Source organism: Phascolarctos cinereus, unplaced genomic scaffold (genome assembly GCF_003287225.1).
Source record: "Phascolarctos cinereus isolate Bilbo 61053 unplaced genomic scaffold, phaCin_HiC Scaffold_7;HRSCAF=346, whole genome shotgun sequence".
NCBI lineage: Eukaryota > Metazoa > Chordata > Mammalia > Diprotodontia > Phascolarctidae > Phascolarctos > Phascolarctos cinereus.
In genome coordinates, this window is record NW_027556180.1 from 77,547,447 (window position 1) to 77,569,882 (window position 22,436).

Genomic DNA, 22,436 nt, shown 5'->3' on the forward strand with positions numbered 1-22,436 from the left:
TCATTTGCAAAAATCACATTTTTGTCATTTGTCCCCAAACTCATCTTCTTTTCCAGCGTCACTGATTGGTACCACTATTCTCCTGGTTACCAACTCACAAGACCTTGGCATCACCCTTTTCTTTCAGTCCCTCTATCTCATCATATCTTTCTCTCTAGACAAGATTATTCCATAAACATGTTAGGCAAACTTTGACTTTGTTCTTTTAATCCTACCATTTTATGATCTAAGTTTTGAATTAAGAAAACAAGCATTTCATAAAGGGCCACCATCACCTTAAAGTCACTATCTCTATACAGCCATTTGAACTGGATTGTTATATTTTTGGAATGACAATAACATACAAAAATCTATTTAAAAACTATAAATAAGCTCAATTACTTCTCACAGAATCATATGATCACTTATCTAGAACTGGAAGAGGCCTTGGAGGTTACCTAGTACAACTGCTATGTATAGATGAAGAGACTGAAGCCTAGGGAGGTCAAGTGACTTGTCTGAGGTCATACAGGTAGAAATATGGGATTTAAAACCACATTCTCTGACCCTAAGGCCAATCTTTTTTCTTTCATGCTGGACTGCATTACCACTAAGAGTCAAATTATGAAACCACAAGCCTGAGTTATGTGTGTAAGGTGGTACCATTACCAGAAAGAGAGAGGTTTGGAAGAAGAAATTGTGTAGATAGGATGATGAGTTTGGTTTTCAATATGTGAATTTGAGTTGGAAATAGGACATCCAGGTCAACATACTTACAATTCACAGTTGGCAATGTTGGGCTAAAGGTCTCAGGAGAGGTTGGGTGAAGATACAAATATAGAAATAGATCACTGAAAGCCACATGAGGTTGTCAAAGAGATTGTTGAGAGAGAAGAGGTGAGGGTCATGGACCTTAGGGGATATTCGTATTTATAGGGGGAAGGAGGATGAAGAAGCACCAAATGAGTAGAAAGAGCACCATGACAGCGTAGTATTGTGGAATTCATGCAATGAGATGGTGTCAAGAAGAGGAAAATGATCAAAAATAATAGCTGAAATTTATATATCATTGTAGGATTTGCAAAGCACCTTACATACATTATCTTCCCCTACCTCTGAGGTATAGGCATTAAAACCAATTTTAGTTCCACTTAGAGATAAGGAAACTGAAGCTCAGAGGGGCTGAGTGAAACAGTGTTAGAGAAGAGATTTCCAGTTCTTTCTTGGGTGAAGCCTAGAGCAGCATTCACTATTACTGTTTCTCTCTAAAAAGAAGATAAGAAGGATGGATACTAAAGAAAAGAGCTCTGAATTTGCTGATGAGAAGGTTTTCAGTGACCTTGGAAAATACGATTTCCATAGAGTGGTGGGAACAGATTCAGAGTTGAAAAATGAGAGTAGGTGGTGAGGAAGCAGATACCTTGAGTGTAAACCTTATTTCCAGAATTTGGAAGGAAGAGCGTGAGTTCTTTCTTCTGAGATAACTGAATGTGGGTATTTTACAAATACCTACATCCTTTTCTTTTGGACATTTTAGCACATATGCTCTGTAAAGAGGGCTACCCTACAAGGGTGGGTGGATGTTCCTGAGTGGGCAACTGAGCCAGTGAATGTGAGAGTGTAAGTGGGTGAGTGTGAAGCCTTATTTAATAGGAAGCAATACTCTATGATTCATCCAAGGGACTGAAGACACAACTGCCTGAGTTCTTTCCTGCATTCACTGACAAATTCAAATTAAATGCTGACTTTTTGAATTTTTAAGTAACAAACATGGATAAAATGGGGCAAAATAAGCCACTGTAAAAAAATGCAGCATGTTGTAGAGCTGGGCTATTAACAATGGCAAACAAAGAGCTAAAAAAATCTCTAGCAACTAAATAAGTAATTTTCTTTAAACTACCCACCTGTCCATCTTACATTTTTCAAACAGTCAATAAATAATCATTACTACTAGCAAAAAAAGTAGGTGGCTATGGAATAGATATAAGAACAAGTTTTGGCACATAGATATAACAGACTACCTCTGCACCTAAGAAATTATAATTATGAAGAATTCAGAGAAGCATGGATAGATTTGTATGAATTGATACTGAGTAAGAAGTTAGTAGAATAATATACAGAATGATGACAAAAAAGTAAATGAAAACACCAAGAAAAGCCAGTGGAACTCTATTAACTGGATGACCAGTCATAGTCTCAGAGATGAAAAAAGTAACAACTTCATCCTCTTGATAGAGAACAGGTAGACAAAGGTGCAGAATGATGCACATATGCCATCAGACAAAGTTGCTATGCCTTATTATTTTTGCTTTTGTTTTACTGTTTCTCTTCATAACAAGAGAGGATTTGAAGGCAGAGTGTGCATATCAAGAAGGCATCAATGAAAATCTTCAAATATCCAAAAGCTTCAAGTCCAAAAAGCTACATTTGATTAGAAATGGAAGAATCTGGGAAGATACATAAACAAAATAGAAAATAAATAAGTGATCAATAAATAGATGTGTGTATGTGTGTGCATATATTTCCTCCCTTCTCTGTTTTGCCTATTGAATTCCTATCTTTTAAAGCCCAAACCAAATAGCAACTCTTCCAGGAAGCTTTCCCTGATTCATTTGATAATAATCTTTTTTCCCTTTCAGACACCTTGTTTTGCACCTCTTTGAAGCCCTTATTATTTATGATATGCTACAGTTCTACCATATCTTTACTCATCTATAAAGTCCTTGAGGGAAAGAGCAACATTTTATCAAACACTAGTTTTCCTTCAGCACCTGTTACAATACCCTGCACATAGCAGGTATTTAATAAAATGTTTGTTCAATTAAATGGAACATCACAGTTTTCTAAGTGTTCATTGTTATAATTGGGAAGGATGTGCAGTCTCTTTTTCTTCCACCACGCAGCAGCCATGCCCCCTGAGGTTCACTCTATTTTTATCATTCCAATGTGACCTTGGTGATAACCTTATCTCTGCCCTTTACTAGGTCTCAAGTCATTCTCTCTTGTTCATCAGGCGTCAGTCTTCCTTTCTAACCTGATCCCCCATCCCTGCTCTCATAAAGGTTGTCATATTCATGTAGATGTGCCCTTAAGACAGCTTGTTCATCAATTATATTAACTTCCATTAACTATGGGAAGTGGCATATCTATATTCTACCTAGGCATGTGCCAGTAAATGTAACAACTAGCTCTCAAAAAAAAAAAGAATGCAAATCACATTTTTAAGTTTAATCTGCTTTGTCAAAATTCTCTCCATCACTTTCTTAAATCCAATCAACAAAAGGATAAATCAAGCTCTGATTTCTAACATTTGCCAATTTCTGAGCTGTAAATGCTCACACTGAAAATTTAACAATCTGCTTTCTCAAACCTATACTAACCAACTCCAGCACACCACTGATAGTATCTCAGTGATCCAGAACACATGGCCATTTCTTTTATTTAATTTATTAAATTTTCTCATTTCTCATCATAACATCCTCTTTTTCCATATCTACCTCTGCTTCATGTTTCCTGAAACTGGTGAGCCTCTTCAAACATTCAGACTCCTAATTCCTCTATTTTTCCCAATCCAATACTTTGGTCTCACTTTTCTTCCTACATAGTCTTTTTTTTTTGGGGGGGGAGTGGGGGAGAGGTAATCAGAGTTAAGTGACTTGCCCAGGTTTATACATTTGAAGCCAAATGGGAACTAGGTCTCCCTGACTCCAGACCTGGAGCTGTATCTACAGGGCCCCCTAGCTGGCCCTTTTCCCACATAGTGTTGATGCTGGAGTTGAGTAGTTCAACCATGCTCTGTCATTTACCCATGATCCTCTTTGTTCACGCTAAGTCAATCACTGACTGGAGGTAATCTCTATTACATTCCTCATTCACTCCTACTCCCAAATTGATATGCGCTGCTGGAAGAAGTCATGCAACCAAATTGATTATAAAATCATGTTCTTTAATTTCAATTGGGACCTTATTGCTGCATGGAAGTTCTTTTATTATATATGATTGATGTGTTAATATACTCCTTGAAGTGACTTTCATAAACTTCTCCTTCTTCAAGTCCACTGTCATTCTATCTGTCAAGAGATGAACTCACCTTCTAATTTTTTGAGGAAGATGAGCTTATCTCTTTAGATCTCCTTTAGATCTCCTACTCCACACCTCAAAACTCCTCCATAACTTCACCCATAATCTCCCATGTTTGTTCTAGACTCTAAAGAAGAATATCTTCTCTGATCCTTGCCAAGGCTTCTCCATTTACTTTTTTACTTTGACCTTATCATTTCCCCATCATTTTTATGAACTTTAACCACTGATTCTTCCCAACTTCAGCCTCTCTCTTGGATTCTTCTCTCTTCTGGATTCTGCTCTCTGCATGATGAGGTTTATTGCATCCCCATCCTTAAAAAATAATTTTTACCTGACTCTACCACCACTTGAAACCTCAAGTTTCTATGAGGTATTGGTAGGGATCTCTAGGGCAACTAGATGATACAGTAGATAGAGTGGCAGGCCTGGAGTCAGGAAGACTCCTCTTCCTGAGGTAAAACCTGGCCTCAGACACTTATTAGCTGTGTGACCCTGGGCAAGTCACTTCACTCTGTTTGACTTAGTTTCCTCATCTGTAAAATGATCTGGAGAAGGAAATGGCAAACTACTCCAGTATCTTTGCCAAGAAAATCCCCAAATGGGATCATGAAGAGTTGGATACAACTGAAAAGTGACTGAACAAAAGAGATCTCTATTTCCTCCTTCCCATTCACTATCAAATTTCAAAAGAATTATTTACAATAGTTTCCTTCCTCACAACCCACTCACTTCTGAGATCCTTGCAATCTCTCTTGCAAACCTAACTTCTACCAAAACTGCTATCTCAAAAGCTACAGATGCCTTCATTGATAAATGATTAAATGCTTTTTCTCTGTCCTCTGTCTCTGACTTTTCTGTAGCTTTGCATATTACTGAGCACTTTGTCCTCCTGGATAGTTTCTACCCCCTGAGATTCTCTGGAAACCTCCCTCTCCTGGAACTTATCAATCAGATTTCTCTTTCTTGGTCTCTTTTGCTAGAGCATCATCTACCTCTTGCTGACAAAGATTGGGTATCCTACACCCACTGGACTTTACTTTCTTCTTTTTTTTCCAGGTAGCCTTCTAACTGTCTAGCTGGTCTCCTTTGCTTCAAATCTCTCCATCCTTCACTCAGTCAAGCCCTGATCTTGCCATGTCACCCATCCTCACAAGAGTTCCAGTGGCTCTCTATTACCTATCGGATCAGATAGAAACTTTTCCACTTGGTATTTAAAGCTCTTCATAACATGACCTCTTCCTAGAATTCCACCTTTCTTACACTTTACTCCCCTCTACTCACTCCATGATTCAGCTATCTTAGTCTACTCACAATTGTCAGACATGAAACTTTATCTCCAGTCTCTGTGCCTTTATGCTGACCATCCCCCAGGCCTGGCATGCTCTCCCACTTCTTCATTTTTGTTTCCTCACTTTCTTCAAGACTCAGTTCAAATTATACCTCTGTAAATGACCTTTCTTAGTCTCTCCAACTCCTAGTGAATTTCCCTCTGAGATTAATTTCCATCTAATTTGTATATCTTTTGTATGCACTTAGCTATTTAAATATTGTCCACACCCCACAACACACACATACACACACACACACACACACACAGCCTTTCTTTGTATTCACAGTGTTTAGCACAGTATCTGGCATACAGTAAGCATTTAATATAAGATCACTGACTAAGTTACTGACTTTTTCAATCGTTATCTCTGCAGACATAGCTTCCAAAGATATGTATATAGGTAATGCATATATATGTACATGTGTGTATATGCACATGTAATATATATATATATATATATATATATATATATATATATATATATACATTTACATATATACAGATATTTCATACATATATCTATAATCTCAAGATAGTTCCATATACTCAATTGCCCAGTGGACATCTCTATCTAGATGCCTCATTGATGCTTCCAACTCAACATTGAAAATAAAATTAAAAATCCATCTCCTTAAAATTGCCCATCCTCTGAAGGCTTCCTATTGAGGGACCTATAATGTCTCCAATCACAGAAGTCCGTAATCTAATAGTTTCTTTAGATTCTTCCTCTCACTCACCCCCATTTCCAGTCAGTTGTCCAAGTAACTTCTACCTATCAGACATATCTCATGTCTGTCCCATTTGCTTAGCTACCACTTTAATTCAGGAACTCTTTCCTCTTACCTGCAATGTTGTAATAACCTCCCAATTGTTGTTTCTATCTTCCAAACCATCCTCCAAAAAGGTGCTAAGAGATTGCTTTATGTGTAGTCTGACCACACCCCTGCTTTGCTTAAAATCCAGCAACAGCTCCCCATTTCCTCTAGGATAAAATGTAAACTCTTCAGCTTAAGACTTGGGGTCTTCTGCAAGCTGATTCAAACCCACCTTTTCAGCTATATTTCACATTATTCTCTTATACTCATTCTAAAAGCTATTAGATGTTCCCTGAACTTGACATTCCATCTCCCACCCCTGTTTACCTGCTCAGCTTCCTCCCATTACTGTAGTATATTTCCTGCTTAGTTTTGATTTTTGGAATCCTTATTTTCTTTCAAGGATTAATTCAGGTACCACCTCCTCAGTGAGTCAGGAAGACCTGACTCCAAGTCCTGCCTACACAAACTATTCAATCTCTCAGGGCTGTAGGCAACTCTCTAAACCTACAAATTACAAATTAGTTGCTAATCTGCAACTAATTTTCTTGCGCTCTCTCTCTCTCTCTCTCTCTCTCTCTCTCTCTCTCTCTCTCTCTCTCTCTCTCTTTTTGTGTGTGAGGCAGTTGGTGTTAAGTGACTTGCCCAGAGTCACACAGCTAGTAAGTCACACAGCTGGACATACATATGCACACATATGTGTGTTTGTTTATTCTTCTTTGACAGGCAGGGACTTTTTGTAGGCAAGAGAGAAGAAAAAGAATAATCATGTTTCAATAAGCGTGAGTACAAGTATATAACATAGTAAACTGAACTTTAAGATTTTGATTAGTGATAGAAGTGTTGAATGAGGGTTTCACTTTGGGACTGCTCTATATCAGTAAAGTCACAGATCTTGACCAAATTAAAAAGAGATATATATATGCATATACACATGTTTGTGTGTGTGTGCGCATGTGTATATACATACATACATACATATGTATACAGATATATATTTACACACATACATAAATAGCACTATGGAAAATATATGAACTATAGAGACAAAACCAAGTTGTCCCTACTTTCAGTAAGCTTACTTTCTACTGAATTTAACTGAATCTGATTCTTTTGTTAAATACTTTATCTCTTATTTACTTTTGTTCTACCATAGAGATTTAATCCAGCAGAAAGAATTTTAAATAACATTTAATTATCTCTTTCTGAATCAGAGAAGATATGAATCAGAAAGAGAAAAAATTAAGAGCAAGAGAAGATAATTGGGACATAGCTCATCTGTAGCAATTTCCAAAATTTAGAGATGTAATAAATAGTGTCTCCACTGACTCTTTATCCTTTTCCAGTTCCCTTAATGAGAGTGTTCCCCAAGGGTCTGTCTATGGCTCTCATTTATTCTCTTCTTTCTCTTCACACCCTTTTTCCTGGCAATCTCATTCATCCCTTCATTATATTTCACCAACTACCTCTAAGCAGATAACTCTCACACTTTTATCTTCAGTCCTAACTTTACTTCTAAACTATCCCCTTCCCCACAACCTGTACCTTCTTTTGACTTCATGGAATCACAGCTGAAATGGACCTCAGAGGTCTGGCTAAACTAACTACCTCAGTAATCAATTAATCAACAAATATTTATTTTGCACCTATGATGTGTCAGGCACTGTGTTAAGAAAGGGTTTGCAAAGAAATAGGACTGGCAGTCCTGTTTACAACATAATCACAACTGGTTATCCAAGACTATTTTTTTGGAGACTTAGGGGAAGGGAAATGATTACATTGTAATTCAGACCACTCCAGCATATATAACTCTAATTGTTAGGAACTTTTTCCTTACTTTGAACCTAAATCTGTTTATCTCCCTTGTTGCTCTTAATTCTCTTCTCTGTGGCAAAGTAGAAAAACTCTAAGAAAAAAAGACATATCTCTTCATGTTGCCTACAAGGATACCATAAGAAAATTTGTTAAATACTTTGTTGGAAATAGGCAATGTGTATAGCAGCATTACTGCAATCTAGTGTAGTAACATCATGAAAGAGAGAGAAGAGAGAGAGAGAGAGAGAGAGAGAGAGAGAGAGAGGGAGAGAAAAGGAGGGAGGGAAGAAGGAAGAAACAAAGAAAGAAACATAAAAAAGAAAAAGAAAAAAGAAAGAAAAAAGAAAGAAAAAAGAAAAAGAACGGAAGGAAGGAAGAAGGAAAGAAAGAAAAGAAAGAAAGAAAGAAAGAAAGAAAGAAAGAAAGAAAAGGAAGGAAGAAAGAAAGGAAGGAAGGAAGGAAGGAAGGAAGGAAGAAAGAAAGAAAAAGAAAGAAAGAAGAGAAAGTTAGTTAGGAGTGCCCTGTTTTTGGTGAAGCTCTTTGTGAGCATTGATGGCTTCACTGTCCACATGTTCACAAATCATCATTTTCATTATATATTCTAAAATTTTGCCTGGCCTTGAAGTCAATCCATCTATATCTTTAAGATTTTACTCTTTTTTTGTTTGTTTTTGGAAAACTGGGATATGTACCTTTCCTAGTACTATGGCATCTCATCTATTCTCCCTGTCTTTCAAAGATCATGGACAATGACATGGCCTTCCCCTGAGTCAGTTCTTTCTTCACTCTTTCCATCTGTAGCAATGTGGATTTGGTGGTTTATACCCTTCACTCAGTTTCTCGTGCTTATAACAATGAGGCTTACCTTTGACTTTTCTTTCTTTACCTCTCATTTATTAAGTCTTCTCCATTCCACCTCTGCAGAATCAATCGCATTTGTTTTCCTGCTTTCTTTTCTAATTGTCACTGTCCTATAAAGTCATTTAAATGCCTCTTCCCTCAAGAAGACTCTCTTGCTCCTTTCTGCTCCCCAACTTATCACCGTGCCCCAGGCTCTATTGGTTGGTAAAGATTTATTTGTTTTATTTTGATATTTTTTACACTTATCACATAATGTACATTTACTTAATTATTTTTAGGTATAATTCCTCTGCTATACTGCAAGCTTCTTGAGGGAAGGGACATACTTTTTCTTCTCTAAAATGTTTATCTCATGCAGTATCAAGCACAATGTATTGAACACTAAAGGTGTCTTATAGCTATATTTTCTTTTCAGTAACAGGGAAATATTTTGCAGCTAAACAACTTTCTAAGTCTTCTTGAGTTAGTTCTTAATAGTATAGATTCATTTCTGTTTGTTTACTTAAGGAGCTATAAATTTTCTCACACCAAATACTCTGATGATTAAATATAAATACAGAAATACATACTAAGAGAACAAAGAGAAATACTGTTTTCATTATCCACCATTTTGGGCCCGCTATGATGTGGCTTTCCAATAATATACATAATTAGAAGTTGATTGTTTACTTTACAAAAGGAGAATTCAAAACAAATTCATATTGCTATTTTATTAATACCATCAGCCCTTTGGTTCTAAAAATAGAATAGACAGGATACTCTAAAATGTGAGAAATCATTAATTACAGGAAAAAAATAGTATTTGATGAACTGCTGAATGCTTAATAAAGTTTTTGGTGATGCAGTCAAACAATGTGAACATGTTGACAAATTTTATTTTCTCTGTGATTTTTATTTGTAACTTGTAAAGTTCTGTCATACCAAAATAGGTACTCTCAAAGTATAACTATAGAGTCTGTACTTGTCAAGGAACCTCTGGCCTCTGGGGTCCAAAGCCTTATCCTATTCTCTTGCTCTGATCAAAGTCTATTATTCCAAGCATTTTTTAAACAATCAAGGTATCTTGGGTAATGCAGATGTTTCTGAAACAGCTGCCATTCCAATTAACCAATCTACATGACCTCTAGATGTCCAAACCCAGCTCTCGTTTCCTTACATTAAGAACCATTTTTTTTTCATTTAGTTCAATTTGTAATCATCCTTCAACTATATGTAAAGATTTCACTATACAAGGTGGTGGGGGGGAGATAAGAGATGGTTCCTGCCCTATGAGGCTTACATTTTAGTAGGTAGATATGATGCCTACACAAAAGCAGAAGCAAAGTGTGTGTAAGGTCATTTTTGACTAGTGAGATCACTAAAAGAGTGCCTGACTGAAGTGATTTTTAAATTGGGCTTGGAAGGAGAGGTAGAAAGTCAACAGGCTAAGTATGAGGGAGGCAAGGGTATTAAAGACATTTTGCTGTTATCACCATCATCATCATCCATAAATGGCAGCCAATGGGTAATGATTTTGCCAGATTAAAGTCAGTTTTGCACAGTTGACATAGAAGACTATGAAAATGGAGTATCACTTGGTAATTGTATTCAAATTGCACACAAACATATATAACTAAGCACATATATATACACATATTAACATATGCACATGCAGACATACACAGATAAATATGTGTACATTTGCATAAATATGTATACATGAAGAGGTACACATGCACAAATATGTGTGTTTGTTTATTCTTTGACATGCAGGGGCTTTTTGTAGGCAAGAGAGAAAAAGAATAATCATGTTTCGATAAGCATGAGCACAAGTATATAACATAGTAAACTGAACTTTCAGATTTTGATTAGTGCTGGAAGTGTTGAAATTTAAGACTTTCTACTAATCTCTTTCTTCTCCACATTTTAGGAAGGGCATTGATAAGCTGAGAAGTGATCTTCCAGAGGGCAGGCAACCAGCCTAGCTAAAGGTATTGGGTTCATGATAAATAGGAATTAGCTGAAGAGGAGCTGGGGATATTTAACTTAGAGAAGAGGAGAATGGGGATCAGAAGTGTGGGAAGTAGGGTCAGAGGTGGAGAGAAGAATAGTCACAACTGTCTTCATGTATTTAAAAGCCTATCTCAGGGAAGAGGGTTTGGACTTGCTCTTCTTGTCTAAGAGTGTATACCAAAGAACCATGGATGAAAGTCATAAAGAAGAACATTTAGGTTTAATGGAAGGAAAAGCTTCCTAAAGGTCAGAGATCTCCAGAAGTGGAATGGGAGGGAGGGAGTGCAATCTCATTGGAGATCTTTAAACAACAGTTGTTAGTATGTCATTGGGAGGATTCTTTTTTCAGGCATGATTTGAACTCCATGATGACTGAGATTCCTTCCAACTCTGAAAGTTGATGATTCCATGTCCTGGTAGCTCTCATAGGGCTGTTCTGACCTTAAGTCAACTGTCTGAAAAATTATTTTGAGGAAAAATGCTTTCTACAATTAACAAGATATTCCTCACCGCATTCAAATGATTAGCTCAGGTTTAGTTTTGACTATCCATCCCTACATCCTCACAATTGGGGTTTTTGCCCCCCTCAGTGTTGTATCAACTTTAGTAGCAAAAGAGTAGACAGCAACAAATAAATGTATAGTAGGCAATAAAGTAAGAGTAGTGCTATTTTTCTAGGAAAGGAAGCTGCAACAGAGTTTAAATAATCTATTCAGGGGGTCAATGGAAGAGTCAGGCATAGAGATCTGAATTTCTGATTGCAAAATTTGGGCTTAGTGCCCTAGACTCTCCTGATACCCACTGATTTATTTATATTGACTAAAAGTGGAGAGATTCTAGTCAATCCGGCCTTTCATAAAGTTGAGGAAGAGAGAGAAAAAGCTCAGTGTATAAAGGCACATTTATTCTAACTACTGGTTAGCTCTTTCCTGAACAGAACCTATCATTTTTCATGACTGAAAATTAAGGACCCAGCTGTTTGGGAAACAAGCCTCTCTAATCTCTCTCCCCACGTTGTATATTGCCTTCTAAGTTCTGAAGGTTACTTTAACTAAGTTTGAAACCTTGGTCTTCTTAATTGTCATCACTTTCTCTAAACTGCAGCGCTAGAAGGAGCAGTCGAAATCATCTAATTGCTCCTGCTGCTGCACACATTCTGGAGCCTTTTCAAAGAAATTCTAACTACAAGTTCCTTGCGTGTTTCATTCCTTATGTTTAACATACCTGGTCCCAATCAAATCCTCTATTCTGATGTTTTAATGAGAAGCAGTGTAGTGCTACATTTGAGATCAGGAGACCAGGATTGAAATCCAAGCTCTGTTATTTCCTAGCTACGCAACTTTGAACAAGTCATTTCATTATGCTGAGCCTCAGTTTCCTCATCTGTGAAAGGAGGAGATAATAATATTCCAAGAGAGATGTAACTAGACATTTTTGCTTCAGGGGATAATGCAGAATAAGGATGATGCTGGGGAGGAATTTATCTAAACTCGAGCCACTAGAGAGAGGCTGATACTGGAAGGAGGAAGAGACTGGAGCTTTATTTTAACTAATTATTCTTCAAGAAAATAGGCACCTAATAAATGTTTGTCACATTGTATTGGATTTTTGAGTAGGTGTTTAACTCAGCTGCCTATGTTGTTGAACTATTGTAAGTACTATCAGCATTCTCTTTTGGTTCTTGGGGACAATTTCCACTAGCTAACTATCCCAGCTACAGGTTTGATAGTAACTTTCACTAACTACCTCAAAAGTGGGTGGGGGGAGTATTATGAAGAGAGTGTCTTGTAAAGCTAAAAGTGATATATATATATATGTATATTATACATATATGTATGTATGTATATTATATATGTATGTGTATATTATATATATGTATATTATATATACATATATGTGTATGTATATTGTACATACTTATATATATGAACATGAGTTATTATTAACCAATTTGACAGTAAATACTCTGTCCTCCATTAATTCCCTGAAATGGAGAATGCATGTCCATGAAAAACTAAGTTACTATAGCTGAATAACTAACATTTACATCCCCAAGATCCCCCTCCCTTTTACTTGGATCCCCAGGGGAATGACTATCAGGTAATCAGTTTCCATCTCCGGGCCTTGCTCACTCCCATCCTTCCACACACTCTCTTAGCAACACTGACTGATTCCATCAACATATTTCAAGCCCCAACTGTTCCACAGCCAAATCAGTTCCATGGCCAAATTAGGACCAAATGAGATCATGTATGTGAGCCACTTTGTAAATCTTAAAGCAATCTACACATGTCAGTTATTGTTAGTTGGGGAAACTGAATTAAGGCATTGGATCTAAACTGCCTATGAAAGAAATGCCCTTAAGCTGAGTGCCTAACACTTAACTTCTTACACACCAACATTCAGTTTTCCCATCAGTGCACTAAAGTGCTTATCAGGCTATGAAAGGACCTGAAGTGGGTAGAGAGAAAGGGAGGGGACTATTGCCCATCTTCCAACAGCTCTAAATATACTACCATTACACTGTTCCTATCCATTCCTGTTCATCCCTCTTTGCCTTCCCTCCCCCCCACTATTTTCCTCTCTTTTTCTAACAATCCCCTTTTCCTCCCTTTTATTCTTTTAGGAAAGAGGGTATGGTCAAGGATGAAGGGCAGTGGTCTGGCTTGGGTGGGAGTAGGCCAATTATTCAAGATAATTTCTTTCCCACCTCAAAATCATGATTTAAAAATTATGCAAGTGCTTACTTCTTTTTAAGTTACTTTGGTGTCTTATAGAGTGGTTTTACCAATGAGGCACTAAGTAATTAGTATTATCATTTTTTGTGGGTGCTAACCTGGGAAGGGGAGAGAATAAATAGTAATTTCTGCACAATGTATAGAATCCTTTTATTTTAAGGTGGCAAACACCAGGAAGAAAGAAAACAAGTATGAATCTATGGGGAAATAAAGAATTACACAGTTTATATGCACCTTCTGACATGATGGCATAGTGCAAAAAGAGCTGGGCTTGGAGTCTGGAGATACCTGAGTTTAAATTCTGCCTCCAGTGCTTACCAATTGTATAAAGAATAAATCATTCAGCCATTTGGAGCCTTAATTTCCTTATCTATAAGATAGGCATCATGATACCTAGAGTGCTTATATGACAGTTACTATGAGGTTCAAATGGTGTTATAAACTGATCTGAAAAGCTTAAAGAGCTCTATGAATGTTGGGCATTATAATTCTGCAAGAAAATCAATGGATATTTGCCATTTTAGAACAAAATATGGAATGGTTTTCAAATAAGTTATTTATTGCCTTCTAATGGTAGAATAAAATCTCCTTCAGGGCAGGAACTAATTCACTTTTATATCTCTATCCCCAGTGCCTAGCACAGTCATTGACACACCGTGGGAGCTTCATAAGTACTTCTTGTTTGATTGAGTCTTCTTTCTGATGTGTGGGTCATATCTCCCCAAATGGTCTGTCAGTTCCTTGAAGACAAGAACTAATTCTTAAAATTCCTTTATATCCCTGCAGTTTTGCTAGACATTTACCAAGCGCTAAGTAAATACTTGTGGATTGATTAGTTACTGGACCTTGGGGCTATCAGGGAAGGAAAATGAAGGCCTATACAAGGCAAGGTTGAAAATGAAATCTTAGAAAACAGAGATTTGTGACATTTAGGAAGGTCCCAGAACAATGAAGCAGACAATCTCAACTTGGATGTCTGGGAGGCCAAAGAAAGGCCTTGCAAAGAAAGTAAGGTAATAGAGGAGAAAGCTATTGTGCAGTAGCCCCAGGATTCACTATGTACCAGTTGGTAAAAAAAAAAATCATAAAATACCTACGGCTGTAATACTGAGATGGTTCAGACCCTGAATGAGTGATGGGAAAAGAGGGGGGGGGCAAGGGGAGCAAGAGTTTTGGAGAAAGAAACAGACTTTCATTTATAAAAACCAGAGAATTAGTCTGACAGGTGAGGCAGGCTGAGGCACTTGAAAGATCTCATTCAGTCATTGGCATCGCTGAATGTCCAGCTGGGTGCAAACAAGAGTAGTTTTAAACAGGGACATTGTTCTAAACAAATCTTAAATTTCATTTGCCCTCCAATGCTGCTTTATAAATCATTGAGGCATCAGTATTCACCCACCACCTGCAATCAACATTACTTTCTAACTTGGTTAACATACAGCCAGTGCTTGACAGAGACATTTTTAAATTCAGATAGCTGGCCCCTCTCCTTAAGTCTAATGTGTACTGATGATACGTAAATCAGTCCAGTTCCATATCATTAATAGCATAAATTAAATGTACCCTACATGAGGCTTATCTTGGAAAGAGAGAATATCACCCACAATATATTTGCGGTCTGAAGTGTCACAAGAGGCAGAAAGAGTCTGAGTAGGGAAATAGTAAGAGAGGCAAACAAAAAGTATTTCATTTCTCTTGCTGCTCTGGTTTGAAAAAAAAATGCTTGGTTACTCGAAGGAAGCCTACTCATTTTGGATAATCCTTTCAGAGACAACTGTGAAAACTGGTTAAATGATCCAAAGGCGGCATTTGGGCTCTGAATTCCAGGTCCATCATGAAAAGAAATAAATCTTCAAATGTGAACATTTCAGGAAAGGAATAACATGTGGCACTTCATGTTTAGTACAATGCTATTAATCACTGTCAGTTGGACTTACTTGAGTTGTCTCTATAGCACTGGGAAAAGATCTCTTGTCTATCTTCATTATTTTGGTACTACACTATAGAAATCCTAGTCCTTCCAATTTGACATCAGAATATTAATGACTTCTCTTTGGGTCAGTCCATGCAAACAGTTCTGAATCCCCCTAACTAGACTACTATCTAACCATCATTACTCCATTCATTCTACAAGACCAGCACAAGACACTTGATCGAGTACATTGGTAAAATGTATGTAAACTATGTCTACATAATTCTCCCAATTGACTATTTTGGCAGCCCAAAAAAGAAAATTATTTAGTCTGGCATGATCTGTTGCTGGTGAAGCCAAGCTAGCCCTTTGTGATCACCACTTCCTTTTCTAGATATTTAGTAACCATCCCTCTAATAATACCTTCGCTGATTCTGTTTTACTAACTAATTACCAACTAATCTAATAGTATAGTTTGGGAAAAGTATACTAAAGAAATTAACGAGCCTCCATATATAGGTTAGCTAGATCTCTAGAAAACAGATTGATTCCAAAGCAGCCTAAGAACCATTGTTTGTCTGAATGGAAACTGACCCAAAAAATGCACTACGTTTCAAAGATAATTTAAGAACTCCTTCCTAATCATAGGTTGTATTTTGATGCTCCTTTTTTTTTGGGGGGGGTTTATCTAATAGGTCTCACTGCATTTTAATATCCCTGAAAAAAGGAGAAGGAAAGCTAGAATTCCTGAGGTTGTCCCGGATCCCCATAAATACAAAAAATGACCAGGCTTACAAGGTGCAAACTAGCATGGATTGGAGCATATCGGGCCTACAGTTCAGCAATTTGAGGGCAAAAAAAATCAGTTTTGCATAAGTTAGATCAAATCAAAGCAAATAATATTTGTAAAGTATTTAGTACAATTGCCTGAAACACAGTAGGCATTTAATAATGATCATTCTCTTTCACTTCTCCACAAGAATATTCTAATGCCTCTAGGTGGTGATGCCATATGCTATAACCACTTGACATAACTTATTAACCTAGTTTTTTCAATTATTCAAAAGTTTGTATATTACATAATCAATAGTAATAAGGTTAGCCTGGTTTTTTAAGGATACATATCCCCTAACTCTCAAAAACTGTACTATACTCCAAGAGTAAAGTGAGTAGATGAAGATCTCTTCTCTTCATGGCCTTCTCCTCTTCTCCTCCTCTCACTGACCCTCTTTCTAGATATAGATGCAGATGTAGATATAGATATGGGTGGTATTGTACAAGGACTCCTTTGTTTTACTTCCTCCATTCAAAAAAAGATAAGTTTATTCCTTTAAATCACAAAGAAGGGGAGAGAAAAGAATGCACTCAGGATGTGTACTTGGATTTTCACATCATGAATGCCATAATGGAGCCTTTAGTTTCACATGAATATTCTCCTAAGATTTGTACTTGAGAAACTATTTTTTAGAATAGTTTTGCTTCTTTGCTTCTTCTAGAAACCTTTATTTTCTCCTCATTTTCTGGCAGGCTTTGTGAAGTAAAGAAGGTCATCTTTTTCCCAAATAGAGGAATTAAATCTGTTTGAGCCAAGAACTTGAAAAATCAATTATAAATTATTAAATGGTCTCAATATTGATTTATGTGCCTCCTGCACTGTACCATGGGTGGCTTTAGTAGAGGCTGGCAGGAATGGCTGCTTTTTTCTACTCATTTCTATTTAATTGAATTAATATAAATTTATATCAATTTTTGTATTTATATTGACCAAGTGCAGTGGCTTCCCCAGATCAATAGTACCTCAAAACAAAATCCTGAGGATACAGCTACTAGGTAGTAATTTTCTGGTCTGCCGAGAGAATTCTGGTAATGACTCCCAGAGAGAAACACAGAAAAAAATTGTATGAAGTGATGCATAATGAAATATAAATATGCAGAATTAGAAGATCAATATAGATGATATGTATATATTATAATACTATAATTAAAACATTATTATAATCATATTATAACAATACAAATGAAAAAAGAAAGCTGAAAGTTGAGTAACTGTAATAATAAATCTGAGCCCTAGAAAGCAGATGATAAAATATAACTCTCACTATTCAGCAGAGAGGTGAGCACCTGTGGGACAGAATGGTATATACATTGTCAGATGCCATAACTGTATCAATTAGTTCTGCTTAGGGAGTTTTTCATTGTTACAAAGGAGGTTTCAATTCTCACGTGGCAGGGGGAGGGGAGGAAGTGCCTAGAAGAGAAGGAAGTATCTTGAAATGACTGTTATAAAAAACAAAAGGCATTGATAAAACTTATTTAAAAGCACTTCCTTGCATTTCTTAGTGTGTTTGATGTTTTTCCAGGTTGTTATAAATCATTTATAGAAGTTGTCCACCACTTTTAGAGTCAGAGAATGAGGAATTCTTAAAGAAACTTATATGAAACATTGCTAAAACCACCCATACACTGGGTATTCATCATTCCATCATCTGGGTTTGCTACAAACAAAGAAAAACCACAAACAAAAAGGCAAAGGGCAATTCCAACGGAAGAAACATCCCATGGATTTTTTTCTTTTGCTTCACCAATTTAACTTACTATGAAAAGAAGGCTTATGAAACCACTGGGTCTATGTGTGTGTCCCCCCTCCCCAGTCTTTCTAGGCCATCACAATCTGATAAAATTGCCTTGGCAAGGGTAAAAGGAAAAGTTGCTGCTTCCTGGACATCTGGGCTATTTATTTTCCTCCCTTCTACTTAATAAGTAACCAGATTTCATCACTTTTTTTTGTCTCATACAGTGTATACTGACTCTTATCCTGTGCCCAATCTACCAGACCCCACTATTGCCTCTTGTGTGGCTATGTTAGGGACATCTGGACATTATCTGACATTCATTAATGATACAGTGTGGCTCATAAGATGAAACTAAGGGCTGACCTAGAATCCTATCAATGGAAGCAGTCCCAGAAGGCAATTTCATGAGTGGACCACCAGGCCAAACCTTTGTTAGCTCTTTTTAGGCTTCATAATTCAAAGGGGAAAGTCACACTCCTCCCTCCATATACCTTTAATGCTTATGTAGGCAGTAGTTTTAATTTAAAAAATCAAATTTGGAAAGCTAAGAAAATAATAGTTAATTCAGGACTTTTTAAATGAAAGGCAAAAAACCATGAGAAAAACATGAACATTTATATTTCATCATTATTTTGTTTAGACATTTCCATTCAATCCAATAAACATTTATTGTCCACTGTATGCAAGGCACTTTTCCAGTTGCCAAGGATACAAAAATTGACAAATCACAATTCTTGCCTTGAAGGGCAAAAAAAATATCTAACCAGGGGAAGAAAGAAGAAATTGTGCACACAAAAAACTAGGATTCAAGGAACAAGGTAATAAGTATGGTCCGGGGTTTTTGACAGGGGCCAATGAGCTTTTATTTAAAAAATATTTTGACTTTATTTCAATATAATTGGCTCTCTTTGTAATTATATGTATTTTCCATTATTCTGAGAAGGGCTTCACCAAACTACCAAAGAGTTTCATGACATTAAAAAAATAGGCCTAGACAAAGTCTTCTAAGAAATTTGAGGAAAGAGAGATCATTTTCATCTGTGCAAGTTATAAAAGGCTTCATTGAGAAGGTGGGATTTGAGTTGAACCTTGAAAGTAAGATTGAGGGGCAACTAGGTGGCCTAGTGGATAGAGCACTGGCCCTGGAGTCAGGAGGACCCGAGTTCAAATCTGGCCTCAGACACATAACACTCAGTGGCTGTGTGACTCTGGGCAAGTCATTTAACCTCAATTGCTTCACCCAAAAAAAAAAAAGTAAGACTGGACTGCACAAATGGAAGAGAAGAAGTTCATTACAAACATGAGATATGAACAAAGCTTCAGAGACAAGAAAGGGAAGGTAAAGAATGAGGGCAAGGCAGAGATCTGTCCTGCTTGGATAAAATATAGAGTATGTAAAGGGGAGTAATTTGGGTTGGATGTATCAGTGGGCACCAGATTATAGAAGGCTTTGAATGCTAGCATAGGAGTTAATATTTTATTCAGGAGGCAATGGGATGTCACTGAAAGGTTCTGAGTAGAGAACTGATGTGCTCAGAGCAATGCATTAAAGTTATATGGGCAGAAAATAGATATTAGAGAAGAAAATGGAGGAAAACCAGTCAGGAGGCTATTGCTGCAGTTTACATGAGATAATATAAGGGCCTGAGGTAGGTCAGATGGATGCAGTGAGAGTGGACAGAAGTGAATAGGAGAGATAACATGAAAGCACTAATGCCAAGTAAATCAGTAGATGTGTGGCAAGAGAAAGGGAAAACCCAAGATGACTTCAAGGTTATGAACCAGGGTAGTGGGAGGATGGTGGTGCCATTAACAGAAAGGGAGTTTAGCTGGCTAAAACATGAATACATTTTCTCACTCTTAAAACCTTGGTCTTCTCATCTCTTCAAGAGTTGGATCAAATTATCTTTGTGTTCCTTCCCAGCTCTAAGTTCTAAAATAAAAAATTAAGCTTTAGAATCTAGAAGAGCAGTCTTCAGCTGTCCTTTCTGGTCCCTAAGCATCCCTGGGTCACCCACCAATCATGGGTTGGTTTCAGTGTTAGCTTGCCTTAAAATACAGATCCAGGAGACTTGTTCTAAGTAGGACTCGTGGGCTATTGGATCTGCTCTAAGTCTTCCTAGTCCAGCCAAGGCCTTCATAACTTAGTAGCAAAGGAGGAGGTGACACATCTTGATAGTATAGTATACCTTTGAATTAGGTGGGGCTAGAAACCTTATAACCCAAGGCCTTGGCTGTCCCCAACCTGTATTTTACTGAATACAATGTGACCTAGACAATATGAGATCACAGATTTTTAAAAGCTTATCAGGTGTTACTGTCTACATTAGATTCACATAATTTTTTAAAAGCTCAAGAGAAAGGACTGGTTCTTTCAGGAAACTAAATAATTTAAAAGATATACAGTTCACAAACTGGTCTAGCCTGAATACAAAGATCAGCATCCTCTTCTTTGGACCCATCAAGTTATCTATTCTAGATGTACAATCTACATTTAAAATTGCTAACAGTATTTCTCTTAAAATGGCAAGGACTGAGTTAATTTTCCTACTTGTTTGATTATATTGGGTAATTATTTTATAATAATTGTATATTATTATAATTTATAATAATGCAAATATTACAACTGACTGCTCTGCAATCACTTTCTTTTTCACATTTATTTATTTTATTTTTAATTTATGGAATAAAACAAGAACTTCCATAATATAATAAAAATATGATCGACTTGAAACTGTAAATCTTTTTTTATATACAACTTGCTATTCTTTTTAAATACATAATAAAGTTGTCATGTAAATTTATTTTTTTCCCTTTTTTCCTTCCTTCCTCCCCTACTTCCTTCCCTACTCCTCTAGAGTAGCCACTCTAAAGATTGCTACCATTGGACACAGATATATATGTAAAGTTATTGTGTACAAATGTTTAGTTATTAGTTATTTCTCTGTATGCAGATGGCATCTTTCTATGTAATAGCAATATTGTTTTAATAATGACATTGAGTGAATAAGCCATCTTGAGTATTATGATAAATATTTGAATTAACTGCAATCACTTACTACTTCAAGCATTGTTTAATGGGCTAGAAAATTGGCAATATCTGTCTACACAACAATATTATTGTGCCAGTTTCCCCTGGCTGAAACATCTTCTTTTCTATTTTGGTTCGTGTGAGATGCCGTGTTTGTTTGTTTGAACAATTTAGATAATTCTAGATTTTTGTGTGTGCTCAACTGGCTTCTGGGGTTATTGGCTTCTTGAGATAAAGGAGGAGAGTCCCTAACAATGGGAGAAAGAAAGCTTGAGAACAGTTATTCTGTTCTCTAATTCTCTCTCTCTCTCTCTCTCTCTCTCTCTCTCTCTCTCTCTCTCTCTCTCTCTCTCTCTCTTTTATTTCCACACAACCAGAAAACATTTTTTAGGAAAGTGAAAGCCTAATCCAGTGGGTCCAATCTGGTTCAGTTGGCCACATTAGAGAAACTATATGGCTTATGTATATAGAACTTGGCCTTGAGTTGAGCTCCAAGTGATTAGATGTAAAACTCAGCCAGTCCCCAAGATGCAAATTAGTTGTGTTTCACAAATCCATTTCTTAGTAGAACTGAGTACATTTAAACACAGAAATTTTATATTTTATAATAGAAAAATCATAAATGGTGATTACCTTGCTGGTTCTGTCATATTCTATCAGGAGAGAACAGTTTCAAGTAAAGGTTCCAAGCTTTGTGTACCTGCAATTCAAAGACTAATGTAGCTAAGTTTAGAGATCCATGATCAGCAGGATGGCTATTAGATAATGACTTGGGTGGGGAGGATGGGGTAGCAAGGACATTCATGAAACCATCTAATGAAATCACAGGTGTTCTTAGAAATTAAAGTTAAAGTATATATCCAGGCTAGCCCACAAAGGCCTGTTCAATCTATAATGTAGTAGATCGAACCTGTTAATAGTATTAATCTGAGCTCTATGTCCAGGACTAATGAAGGGAGAGAAAAAATAAATTTCCTCCTCTTTTGTAGGTGAAGCCTTTGACAAAAATATTAGGATTAGTAAATTTTGTTTCTGGCATCCTCACATTTCCCTTTTTATACCTCTCTCCAAATTCTGAGTACCTTCTTCTCAGAGCCCCAGTTTCCCAGCATTGCCCTCACATAGCCACCCAGGGCTTGCTTAGCCCACAAAGTGGCCCATGCTCCAAAATCATCTACCCCACTTGCTTCCTGAATCAAATGTCCTATACTTTTAGTTCAGACATCACCACTAGATCAAAACAAAAATAATAACATATTTTGTGGTGATTTAAAGTTTTCAAAGTGCTTTCTATAGATGATCTCATT

The 22,436-nt window shown here is 36.8% G+C and overlaps 1 protein-coding gene across 15 annotated transcripts in view; it reads right to left on the reverse strand.

The window, feature by feature from the left end:
- The window catches only part of MAP2 (microtubule associated protein 2), a 372,733-nt gene that overhangs the window by 191,138 nt on the left and 159,159 nt on the right, over positions 1-22,436 (reverse strand). The window contains exon 1 of one of the 15 annotated variants that reach the window (XM_078147425.1): positions 21,763-21,833. The exons of the other annotated variants lie outside the window; for them this stretch is intronic. The gene's annotated coding sequence lies outside the window, so the exon portion shown is untranslated. Of the gene's footprint in view, positions 1-21,762; positions 21,834-22,436 lie in introns of those variants that run through there. 15 annotated transcript variants of the gene reach the window in all.